This window comes from Schistocerca gregaria, chromosome X (assembly GCF_023897955.1).
Source record: "Schistocerca gregaria isolate iqSchGreg1 chromosome X, iqSchGreg1.2, whole genome shotgun sequence".
Taxonomy (NCBI): Eukaryota; Metazoa; Arthropoda; class Insecta; order Orthoptera; family Acrididae; genus Schistocerca; species Schistocerca gregaria.
The window spans coordinates 274070093-274083473 of NC_064931.1; the positions used below are offsets into that span (position 1 = coordinate 274070093).

The 13381-nt window shown below is 40.9% G+C and overlaps 1 protein-coding gene across 1 annotated transcript in view; it reads left to right on the forward strand.

The window, feature by feature from the left end:
• LOC126299196 (uncharacterized) overlaps positions 1–13381 on the forward strand; it is a 337615-nt gene that overhangs the window by 87567 nt on the left and 236667 nt on the right. The window lies entirely within an intron of this gene.

Genomic DNA, 13381 nt, shown 5'->3' on the forward strand with positions numbered 1-13381 from the left:
ATACCTATGACTGCTTTTCTTACAGCTTTAGTAGAAGTAAATCCAACATCAAATGTAAGAGTACAGTGCCACCGATGGATCCTTGCGGGCAGTCTTCGGAGATCTTTTTGCTAAAGTGTTGACGTGGAAATACGTGTCTTGTTTGTTTGTCCTGAGGACAATCCAGTTTACTTGGACTGTCAAAAAGCGCTGGCCACCATAGGTGGTAGAACTTTCCACCAATGTCTATTACTATGGCCGCTATGTTTTTGCATGGAGCGTTTCTTGTTAATGATATAGCCTCGTTTACAACATCTTCCGTTGACTTCCCTTTTCTAAAGCCGAAGAGATGAGAACCGCTTCTACACAGTAGCTTATCCTTCCGCAATCTGCTAAAAAGCTATTTTTGCAACACCTTTCGTAAAATGTCTAGCAGTGATAGAGGCCCATAGGACTTCGAAACAAAAGAATCTTTGTCCTCATCCTTCTTAAAATAACTGCGCTTGCCTTTTTCCCATGTTTTTGCTATTGTGCCCTGTAAGAGACTTATACTGAAGGGCTGACAGAAGTGTGGACTAATCTGCACCCGGAAAATCTGGAGAACCTCCGCGGGAGTGCATTTGAGCCCGATTCTTTATCGTTTCAGTATTTTGTCTCGGACTTTCCCATCTGCTAAATGACAAACTACATGATCACTTAAATACAGCAGGCCGGAGTGGCCGAGCGGTTCTAGGCGCCTCAGTCTGGAGCCACGCGACCGCTGCGGTCGCAGGTTCGAATCCTGCCTTGGGCATGGATGTGTGTGATGTCCTTAGGTTAGTTAGGTTTAAGTAGTTCTCAGTTCTAGGGGACTGATGACCTCAGATGTTGAGTCCCACAGTGCTCAGAACCATTTGATTTGAACTTACATACATTTCTCTATTTTTTTTTCTTTTTTTTCTTTTATGAAGATTTACAATGTTTGGCGTTATCAGCCTCTTCAATGTCGTCTGGGAACAGCGTGTCTATTAATAACAGAACTGATTGTTGCCAGTTGTCAGTCATACTTACATCCCCAGTTTTTAAAGCTGATAACGTTACTCAGGATTTTACTATTTGACACACAGCTTTGTAAGGCATGTCTCAAGGAGCAAGACCTAGATTCTGCGCAATAAATCGCTTCCAGCTTCCTATTTTTAATTTGCCACTTTTCTTGGAAATTTTGCTTCAAGTTCATGTATCGTTCCAGACTGCGAGTTTCGTCTCCCGCAATGCGGCTTTTCTGATTCTTGTTCTTCTGGCCTCCGTACTTAGATACCCTCTACGTTTAGCGCCTATAAGCTCCAAACAGGCTTTGTATGCCTGCGTTCCATGCAAGTAGCCTCTCGAATATGACTGATTGTTTGCTTTTACGTTGGTGCTTATATTGCGAAAACTAGGCCTCTTGCTTTTGTGTCTATATTGTCACTAATCTCTACAGATTCCAACCCGAGGAAGACATTCCTCAATTGGTTCCAGTCAGCTTACCGTATCTCGTATTTTCCCATCTGCATCCTCTTCCTCATAGTCGTTTCTGTGACAGATCAGAATGAAAAATATGAGCTTGTGGTCATTTGCTATGACTTTTCACTTCACTGGTCAGCTTCCGACCATTTGAGCAGAACGTTCGTTTGCTACTGTAATTTCTATGGCAGCTGCGTACCTGCTCTGCCTTCGTACGTGGCCGGAATTCCTTCTTCATTAACAACCTCCATCATGACTTATTCCAATAATATTTGTCGTTGATCTTGCACTACACTGCGCCATTGTGGGGACTTGTGTTCGAGCCCATTGGATAGATTAGAGGTTTCCTTCGGCCAAAACGACTAACGTTTTTATACTTATCCAAACACTTATCTATGGGATAGCTGAACTGAAAATTCATTGTCGTAATGACCCAGATTCCTGCGAATTTTAGAACCTTTACGCAGCTCCTGTGTTCCCTGCAAAACAGTGAAATGTTTTCAGCCGATTTTTATTATTATTATTATTATATGATCGCAGTCATTTATTTCTGCCCATGTGTGTTACCGACACAAAATGTCTAGTTCAATTTCCCCAGCAACTTTTCACATGAGGCACTATATGAGATTTTAGATAAAGAAATAAATACTGCCAGCTTCTAACACAAATATATGTTTTACCTGTTTCTGTTAAAGCCTGTATGACATAAATTAAGTATAAGATGTATTATTTTTATCAAAACTGTATTTCATATGTATTTTCAAATATCAACAGTTTTTAATAATATGTAATATTTAATGTAAATCAAAGGTAACAAAAAATTAAGAACTCATTTTGGAGTTCCACGCGTACAGTACAGCCATCGCAGCAACTCTGGTTAGAAAGATGTAATGCATTACCTACAGCTTATATCAGAAAATATATTCCTAAAATCATTCTAACACAGTTCAAATATGTTTAACTAACTTCTGCCGCTCATTCCGTAGTATATTTGTTACTGCTGACAACAAACAAATATTATTGTTACCTTGTTCAACTCATCTACGACGCCTAATGTAAACAATGTTTACATTTGCTTTGTAGAGTCTTTATGCTTGTCATAGTGCATGTGGAACACGTGTTGTTAATGTAAAATCAGGTTGTTCAATGTATGAATGTAAATGGCCAGCTCACATTTATCTGTGAGCATTCGTGATCGTAGTTAGAAAAACACTCAACACAGTGATACGTTTATCAATGCAATCTTTCTTGTAAAACGAAAAAAATGTAAGCTTTCGAAAAGCACTAACACGAGTCTTATTCGCACACAGCTCAACCAATCATGCGTCTTATAACTTGTACAGTCAGATCTACATCTACCTTCTGACCACCTATAATTACTAAAATACCACCTCAATCTCTGCTGCTGAAAAGTGCACTTGTATGGGAGTACAAAAAAACTGCAGAAAAATTCCCATCTCCCTGTTCACACAGACATTCAAACCATTACCAAAGGAAAGCTGAAGTTTAAATTTCGCTCTTAAGAAATCATTCATGCCGGAGGATCGTACAAACATACCGTAGTTTGACTGTCTTACAGACTCCCACATGGAGAACATAGAAATTGGCGTCTATGGTGTAGAGAAGCAACTCAAAGAGTTGAAAAAAATGGTTCAAATGGCGCTGAGCACTATGCGACTTAACTTCTGAGGTCATCAGTCGCCTAGAACGTAGAACTAATTAAACATAACTAACCTAAGGACATCACACACATTCATGGCCAAGGCAGGATTCGAACCTGCGACCGCTACGGTCGCTCGGATCCAGACTGTAGCGCCTGGAACCGCACGGCCCCTCCGGCCGGTCAAAGAGTTGAAAAGAAATAAATCACCGGGTCTAGATGGAATCTCAGTTCGGTTATACAGTGAGTGCTCTGCGGCATGGGCTCCTTACTTAGACTGCATTTATCGCGAATCTTTCGCCCAGTGGAAAGACCCAAGCGAACGGAAAAAAGCGAAGGTGACTCATGCATACAAGTAAGTTAAAAGAACTGACCCGCATAATTAGAGACCAATATCCTTAACATCGGTTTGCTCCATAATTCTTGAATACCTTGTGATTTCGAGTGTAATAAATTCCTTGGAGACAGTAAAGCTTCTGTACACAGATCAGCACGTACGAAACACAGCTTACCCTTTTATCACATATCCTACAAACCGTGGGTGGAGGACAACAGGCAGGTTCCATATTCCTAGATTTCCGGAAATCATGAAATCATTTGACGCGGAGCCGCCATCGCTGCCCTGCCCCCCCCCCCCCCCTCCCGCCCCCTACGTGCAGACCGTTAACGAAGGATGTGGAATTCGATATGTGAGTGCCTCGAAGACTTCTTCAGAACTCAGTAAGTGCTCCAGAGAAGTGCGATAGGGCCGATTTCGCTCTCTATGTACATAAATTACCTGAGAAATTTACGGCTGTTTGCTGATGACGCTGTGTTGCTGTAGGAGTATACAAGAAGACTTGGACAACTTTTATAATTCGTGAGATGAACGGCAGCTTACTATTAATGTAGAAAAATGTAAGTTAATGCGGACGAGTAGGAAAAAAACTCCTGTGACGATCGAATACAACTTTGGTAGGGTGCAGCGTCACACAGTCACATCGATTAAATATTTAGGCTCAACGGTGGAGAGCGATAAGAAATGGTATGAGCACGTCATGTTGGTTGTAGGGAAGGCGAATGCTCGACTTCGATTTATTTGGAGTACTTTGAACAATTATAGCACTCCGTAAAGGAGATCCATTCTTGAGCACCTTTCGAATGTTTGGGGCTCCCTCCAGGCCAGATTAATGGAAGACGTCGAAGCAGTTCAGAGGCGTGCTACTACATTTGTTACCGGTAAGTTCGATCAATACACAAGTATAACAGAGATACTTCGTGAACTCAAATGAGAATCTCTCCCTGGAGGGCAGATGACGCTCTTTCATCGCAAGGCACGGAAGCTTTTAGACAGTTGCTTTCCCCTCGCTCTATTTGCGAGTGGGACAGTAAAGGAAATTACTAGTAGCGGTACAGGTTACCCTACGTCATGCACCATACGGTGGTTTTCGGAATACGTATGCCAGACCTGGAAACCGGAAGAAGGTTAGTTGACAACGGCTTTAATACTAATGAGTACTAGAGACACAAATAGCAGATTAATGCTACTACGGAACATCTAAAGATGCCATGCATATCGATAAAGCTACCTAGCTTGAACTGTCATGCAAGATATGGTCGGTTGATATCCGAATAAGAACCAACATTGGAAAATGTCTCGACTCTATGTACAAATGAAAGAAAATAGCTTATCAAAGTTGTGATTGTGGCACTGAAAAGTAGACTGTTCGCCATGTCATTCAAGAATGTCCTCTGAGAGCTTTCAGTGACGATCCATCAGAGTTGCTGATGATGACAGAGGGATCAATGGACTACATTCGTCGCCTGTATATTAGTTTGTAGTTTGAGTCATTGAAATATTTTTGTGATGTAGCCAGAAAAATACGGAATTAGGTGCGCATCTCTCTTTCAGAATCACAATAAACTAGGAGATGAAATGCAAATTCACAAATAACAAAGTTTTCACGATTCTTAGAATGAAAACGTACATGACTTCCCTCGTTTAGGGCCACTGACATTTGTGGCGAGAGAGACGAGATTCAGCTATACAATTACAATAAATCACTTGGAAAATCACAGATGGACGGTTGTTTTACTAACTCCAATAGGTTCTGTTATTACTAGTTAAATAAGGGTGTTCTTACGCCAGAAGAACGCAAGCCCAGATAACGTGCCTAATAAAACACGACAAAGTTAAAAAGAAAACCTTCCAGTCGTTATTTTTAACAGTTCATTGAGAAGAAAATGGTAGTGTCCGAGGGAAAGCCGAAAAATACGCAGATACGGATTTCATAACTGACCACTTACATTTCGCACATATATCATCGAATTAGCAATAGTCAATGTTAGCATAGATGATTTGAGCAGCTTCGCAAGCATACAGACTACTCTGGTTATTACACTCCAGCGCTGAGTGAGCAGCCAATTATGTGGCAATGCGCTGCTGGCTCGTATACATCGCTGGAAAATCTGACATATCCTGCACACTTCCAATGCTTCACAGAGTGTCTTTGAATGCAGCGATGGGGACGGCAGAAAGAAAAAGTCCACCAAAACGTCATGCTTCACCTTCACGGTAGATGATAACAGCCAAACAATTGCAGGGAAAAGATTTATTGAAATCCTTGACCTTGGTTTCGGTACATCTAAAATATACCTTCATCAGAAGCAAAAACACACCTGAACAGAAAGACACCTTCATTAGCAAAAAAACTTAGCACCATAACTGAGGGGGGAAAGAAACTTAAAGCTTTAAGTAACCGTGAAAATTACCAAAGTATTACAGGCACAAAATCTTTTAGTCACTTCACTATAATCGCATCCTGCAGTGCAGATACATAAAACAATCGTGCCAAAGGCGTCGTCAGTAGTTAAAATTAAAATATCACCTTCATCTGTACCGCATAATTATGAAGAGAAGGTCGATGCGAACAGTACTTAGCCTGTGAACTAGCGTGAAGAGGGTGTGGAAGCCCTAGGGCAGACAGTTTCACAGAGAGAGGGCACTTCTATGCGCGAGACACTCGCGCACATTAAAACCCAGGGATACATACTCATGCACATCAAAATTTTAAAGGTTGTGTCTTAATAAATAAAACATATCAGAACCATTTAAAACACCTACATACAACAGAAAATATGAAACCAATTTGCCTGTGTCCTAGTGTCAAGCAGGTGAAGCTTGCGCTAATGAACACATCTAACGAGAGAGAGCACTAGTGTATGCGCGAGAACCTCGTGCAAATTAAAGACTAGGATATATACAAGCGAAAACGAACAAAATGTTGTAGTAAATCGAAATCATCTGTCGTGGTGAATAAAAAACACAGCAGAATCATTTAAACCACACATACACATCGAAAACACCGAACAACGAACACGAAAAATACGTAAAATCCCAACAAGACAGGAAAGGAGCAAGAATCTCAGCAGCATCAACAGATAAGAAAACTAGCTTCTAGTCAGCCAGACTATGTTACGTTAGAGCAAGGAGGAGTATGAAACTATTCTAAAATTTTTTGTTTCTTAGCTGCACCTATTCGTTAAGAATAAATCCGTATTATTGGGATAGGCGTAATGGTTCAATTACTGGCATATGTTAATTATTCTACACGTCACAAAGTAGTATAAATTGTGGCTGTTTTTCTGCTATAGCTATTACTGTTTCTACAACTTGTGTCATTACTTGTAAGTGCTAGATTCCATACTAAATGTGATATCCCTTATGTGCGTCATAATGCATTTAATTTAAAATATGAAGAATACATGTTAAGACTTAAGACCCTAATCTTAAAACGTTAAACAAAGAAAATAAAACGAGACCCCAGTGACATATTTGCCAATAATGACGTGAGTATCCGCTTAAGAACAATTTCTAGGTTGGATGGTGTACCAGACTAATCAAGCTAATGGATTCGATCGTGGTCTGGCTCACCTCCTTGAATCGCAAGCTGTAGCTCTTCGCGTTACGCAATATGAACAAGTCGACAGTTGAAGGTGTGTACTCTGCGCATTTGAGGGGAACTGGGTAGTACGAACTAGATCTGTATGAAACGGCACTGAAGTGCCGTTCGGTATGCTATACGTCAGACGTTGCAGTAGCATTGTGCATTTCACATCAAGAAGTAACTTCTTTTGTCCTTCTCTTTCTTGTGCCTTTGTCCCCATCGGCACAGGAACTACAAGGTTATTATTGGCTTTGGCATAGTTAATTTAAAGGGCAGCCGGGTGCCCTTCCTGTCGTCATCTCGTTACCCTCGGGACGGAATGTGTGCACCCCAAGTGTCTTCGTGTAGTACTATTCATGTGAAAGTGAGCGCAAGCTTTCTAAATGTTTGAAAATCGTATAACTGAGGTGGGACATTGGTACTAGCCCAGTATTCACTTAGTGGGCTGTGGGAAAACATTGAAATCCACATGTACGCTATCTGGCACGCCGACCCTCCTCGTTAATGCGCGGCCCATTTCGATACGGGGTCGGCTCATCTCCCTGTCCTCCAAGCCGCGCTTTAACACATATGGCTATCCGGACGGGTCACATCGAGAAGTAATTACAAATTTAAATTTATCACCTCTTCATTAAACAATGTACAGATGCATGTTCATGTGAAATTGTACTGCGTAACAGTGCATTTGTAGTTAATGGATGCCTGGTATAAACATTTACTAGAAAGTGACGGCGGCTCAATATATCTTCGCTCTGTTTTTCATCATATCTTCTACACACTGAAAATGAAAAATATTCCAGTTTTGGAAGCACCTAACAACAGTTTGCGAGTTTCGACGGCTACAGCTCACATCAGAATGAACCATGCAAAAAAGACGAAATGCGATATTATTGTTAAATATGAGAGAATGAAAGGTGCGAAATAAAGATAAGAATAAAAATATACCTAGATCCCACACCTTATATAAAATGACGATCACTTAGGAAGCAATGAAATAAAATGGGGAGCCGCCCACGAAATCCTGAGTCTTGGAGTTGACATGAGATATTACGGCACCAAGTATAATCACACGCTTCCTCTAGTTTATAAAATATATCTACGACGTCTAATTTACGAAGGAAAGACGCTTGTATTACAGCTTGCAATTGGATAAGTATGTCAAGAGCAGAATGATACATTCAGAACCCATATGGGAAAACTTAGAAAACTCTTTTTTTTCGCAATACACATGAGACGGCTGTTAGTCATCCATTCGACAGGTTTTCCTTCAATGATGGTAATTATTTGGAGATGTGAGATATTTTCCTTGTTTTAGACGAGAGGTCAGGACAGCTACTCTCTAGGAGCTAGGACATTATTCTTCTAACGAAATATTGTCGAAAAGTTCCTGGAGGACTTCTTTGGACTCGGAATTCAGTTCCATGAGCAATCCACAGTGAATTCCATCTGTGCCAGGAGCTGTGGCGTGCCTAGACCTCTGGCACTTGAAGCACTTCATCGGATTTGGAACAAAAGGTCGCACCTCAACGTTTTCCGTGATACATAATCCTTTGTGGCCCAGGCTAGAGTTAAAGGGATTATGTTGTCAACACTGGAGGTCATAAGAGCCCGGAGCGCCAATGTAAATACGTTTCACTTAGTTATTGAGTGGCTGAGTAGCGGTTGCGGCCTCAGCTGTTTCAAAGTAATGTAAAACAGTATTTTTATTACAATACTATGGGCCTTTTCGGCCCATGTTTCATGCAAAGAGTTAAGCTTTATATACCCGGCCTTTATATGTTCGTATAATTTAGGTCTGTTAAAGGTCGAAAGGAATGCGTTGTGTTCTCTAGTAGATATTTTGACATCTGACCACCATTCTCGTAACTCTTTCACCTTTGTCTTCTCCTTCTTTTTCCTGGCCCTTGTCCCGTACTACACAGGGCCAGGATGTCAATATTTTCGGATTTTCCAGTGTTAGTGGTAGAGAGTGGCTGGAAGCCAGGTGCCTTTCTTAATTTCTCCACCCCCCCCCCCCCTCCCCACTTTCACCTCACCTCTCCCGGACGGAATTGAGTATCTGAGTACCCCACCTGTCTGCGTCTAGTGTAGTCCTCATATGAAAGTGTGCGAAAGTTTTCTAAATGTTTGTGAAATGTGTAACTGAGGCGAGCCGGTATTCACCTAGTCCGATGTGGGAAACCGCCTAAAAATGACATCCCATCTGACTGGTACACTAGCCCTCGTCTTTAATCCGCCGGGACGATTCGATCCAAGACCGTCGCACCAACCCAAATTCCGGGGGCGGCTTGCTGACACACGTGGCTAACCGGGCGAGTCAATTCTTTCACACATATGTCGATATTATTGTGGTATGGCCTTTACAGGCGTTGACTATGATAGGTGGTTCACAAATAATGTTACTTTCGCCCAGCTTTTTAGTTAGTGGTAAATCTGTACCCTGTTGATCTGTAACAGTCTGATCTGAAGACAGTCACCAGGCAGATTTTTCACAGTTTTTAAGGTAATTAGTGTTCTTTATAGACATTCTTGAATACAAAAGGGGGAAATTTTTTGGAACTACCCAAAGTTGTAAAACTACCGTAGGCTATCGTTTGTAAGCGTAGACTACGGTAGTTTCCCTAGAAACCTTGGTCAGTTAAGAATGTAACTGCTTTATATGTATGTTAGGTGTGTTGCACACCTATCTTCATTACCTCATTACGTTTCCTCTGTTTGCATGTCCGATCAGTGCCTTAATAGACTACTGTACAAAGCGGAAGTGGCGTATCGTTAGAAACTGAGTTATAATATGTGAAGAGCGAAATAACATTTTTGTTTTGCATAGTTATTCTCCTATCTGTTAGTTAAAAATGAACAGTATTTACAGCAAAATCGATATTTTCAATGTTTAATTCAGATTTTATTCGGAAATTGTTGATTTGTAACGTGAAACAGGAAGATTTTCTAGCAAATATTAAACAAAAGTGATAAATATTAAGCTTATCCATTAAGTGACACGGGTTTTTAAACATCCTTAATGGAGGAGCTTTATCTGTTGCTACCATGACAGGTAATTAGAACAACGGGCGAATTTCCTAAACACAATGAAGATTTATCATATAGCGCTAGAAAACGCAGTTACCTAAAAAAAAGGTAAAATTTTAGTGCAGAATTCTAGGACTACCTCTTCTCGCCTAACAACAATAAACTAATTTTAACACAGCAGTGTCCTGTTATTAATTTTAGTTTTTATCGTATTTGAGGGTTAATCAGAAAGACTCCCGTCTCGAGCTCTCTAGGTTGGTTGAATAAATACGCCCAGAAGTTCTACTCAAGGCGGTGGAAGTATTAAAGTGTTGGTCAGTGGGTGCAATGGAATTCCCAACAGCCCCGAAACAGCCCATCTTGCCCGGGTAAGCGTTGTTCCATTGTTCTGCCTCAACAGTTTTCCACCCCCACCCTCCCCCCCCCCCCCCACCCCCCCACCCCCCACACCCCAACCTCCCGCCCAACGGCATGTAACACGTTGAAACTGAGATTTTCTTTTATTATTAATTTCATTTCCTTAAAATTAGATCTCTCGGTCCGGGTGATCTAGCAAATATCCACGTTTCATGTCACACAGAGAATGATCGCTGACGTACGCACAGATTTTACACTCACAGATAACCAGCAACGTTGAGCAGTGAAGTAACCCCGGGTTCATCAAGTACGTACGCAGTGAATGAAGATTCAGCTCCCTGAAGTGCTTGCCACTCGGCACGCTTGGCTTGTCGAATGCGACGGCCGCTTTCCTCCGCGAACGTAGAGAACGCTTTAATCAGCAGATTCCACCCCTCGAGAAAATTTACTTTGGCAGCTTGTTATTTATTTAAACGTACTGCTTCTTTTATCGAAATGATATGGAACGAGTCAGTTTACAAGATGTCTATGAATGATTACTGTTAATATTGATGAAGTTATTTTTTAGTCGGACTCATTCAACTAAACTTTAAAACATTTTTTTTACAGGCTACCAGTTTTAAATAGGAATTCGTCCATGAAACGGAAGAAGTTGACCAGAAGAAATGATCTTAGGCTAAATTTAAAACTTACTTTGCTCCTTGCAGACATTTTATGTTACTGGGCAGTAGATCATAGATCTTGGTTGTCTGTGTTGAACTCCTTTCTGAGCCACTGACAGATTTAATTGTGGTGTCACCGCCAGACACCACACTTGCTAGGTGGTAGCCTTTAAATCGGCCGCGGTCCGGTAGTATACGTCAGACTCGCGTGTCGCCACTATCAGTGATTGCAGACCGAGCGCCGCCACACGGCAGTTCTAGAGAGACTTCCTAGCACTCGTCCCAGTTGTACAGCCGACTTTGCTAGCGATGGTTCACTGACTTCTACGCTCTCATTTGCCGAGACGATAGTTAGCATAGCCTTCAGCTACGTTATTTGCTACGACCTAGCAAGGCGCCATTATCAGTACTATTGATATTGTAAACCATGTATCGTCAAGAGCGACGTTCATCATTAATGGATTAAAGTTAAGTATTCCACCAGCTACGTCCGTTTTTCTCAATTCTAATTCCCTTGTCATGTTCCAGATCTCACGCCAGCCTGCGTAAGCTGAAACGCGTGCATTTCGGGATACTTTAATAACACGGTGTTGGCTCTCCTGCCAACCACAACATTAATAATAGGTAATAAAGGTCATTTTTAGGGTTCGTACCTCAGTCTGTAGAAACAGAACATTAAAACGTTGAAGCATCTAAGTTAATGCAATTAAAAGATACGATCATTTATGCAACATATTTCAATATTCACAAACTCACTCATCAAAAGCTACAGGGTACTTACTGTTGGCCTGAAATCATGAAATTAGGCAAAGAGGAAGGTTTGACAGTACAACCATAGGAGATAATATAAACTATAAATTTGTAATTATATCACACAGAATTTTTTTGTCATTTCTTCTTATCAGACTCTTTGTCTGTTTGTCCATCTCTTAAGATTCCTTTTTCTTGGGAAGGGGTTGACCTATCGAGTTGCAATTTATATCAGATACTAAGGTTTACTGTTCCTTGACGATGTAAACAATTGAGCCTTCTAAATAAATGCAATCCAAAGATTGGGCCATTTATATTACTCTTTTGATAGTCCCAAACTCGCTCACCAAAACCTATAGGGTACTTCGCGTTGGACTAGAAATCATAGCCGGCCGGAGTGGCCGTGCGGTTCTAGCCGCTACAGTCTGGAACCGAGCGACCGCTACGGTCGCAGGTTCGAATCCTGCCTTGGGCATGGATGTGTGTGATGTCCTTAGGTTAGTTAGGTTTAATTAATTCTAAGTTCTAGGCGACTGATGACCTCAGAAGTTAAGTCGCATAGTGCTCAGAGCCATTTGAACAATTTTGAACCATTAGAAAACATAAAATTCCGGAAGAAGTAAGCTTTCACAGTACAACGAAAGGAAAAAATAGGAAAACTGTAAATCTGTAAAATATCATAAGAAAAAAATTGTCGTTTGTTATCTGACAGTGTCCGTCCGTTCGTCTGTTAAACCACCTTTTCCTCCTGAACGGGTAGACATATCAAGCTAAAATTTACGTCACATACTATGGTCTTTGGTACCTTGGCGATATAACAAATGTTAGCTTCCAAGTCAATTAAATCAAAAGGTACGGACATTTACGTCACATACTTTGATACTCGCAAACTCATTAATCAAAACTTATGGGGTACTACTATTGATCCATAATCATGAAATTTGATATGAAGCACGATATCACAGTACAACTAAAGAAAAAATTTCCAAAATTGTTAATTTGTAATAATATCGCAAAAAGAAATATTTCTTTTGTAATTTGTTATCCGACGTAAAACGTGAAATTAAAACGATCAGTAGTTCTGCATTCAGACTGACTGGGTCGCAATGGTAAAAGTCATACATGTAGATTGGCGTTTCACACAGAAATTGAAACTCCATACCTATGTGCACAAATCGCTCCCTGACATCTGATTATGGATTCATTCCGAAATTCGTCATATGAGCAATGAAGTCATTCCTTGCCTGATACTTGACTTTTACTATTGCGATCCACTCAGCCTGAATGGAGAACCACTTATTATTAAAATAATGGTCGCCTGCCTCCTGCGTGACTTTATGTCTCATTTATACTACTAAACTTAAAACATTCTCGAAAATCTTGGAATTCGTGGGACCGATATCTTGCCAGTATCGCTGTTGATAACAGGAAAAACTGGTTGAGGTTGCGCGAGTCCTACTCTCACCTGGCCAATTTTATTTCCTCTAGAGCTGTTGGTACGGAAATCACTGTTGTTCTTAATTTGTGATGGATTACTT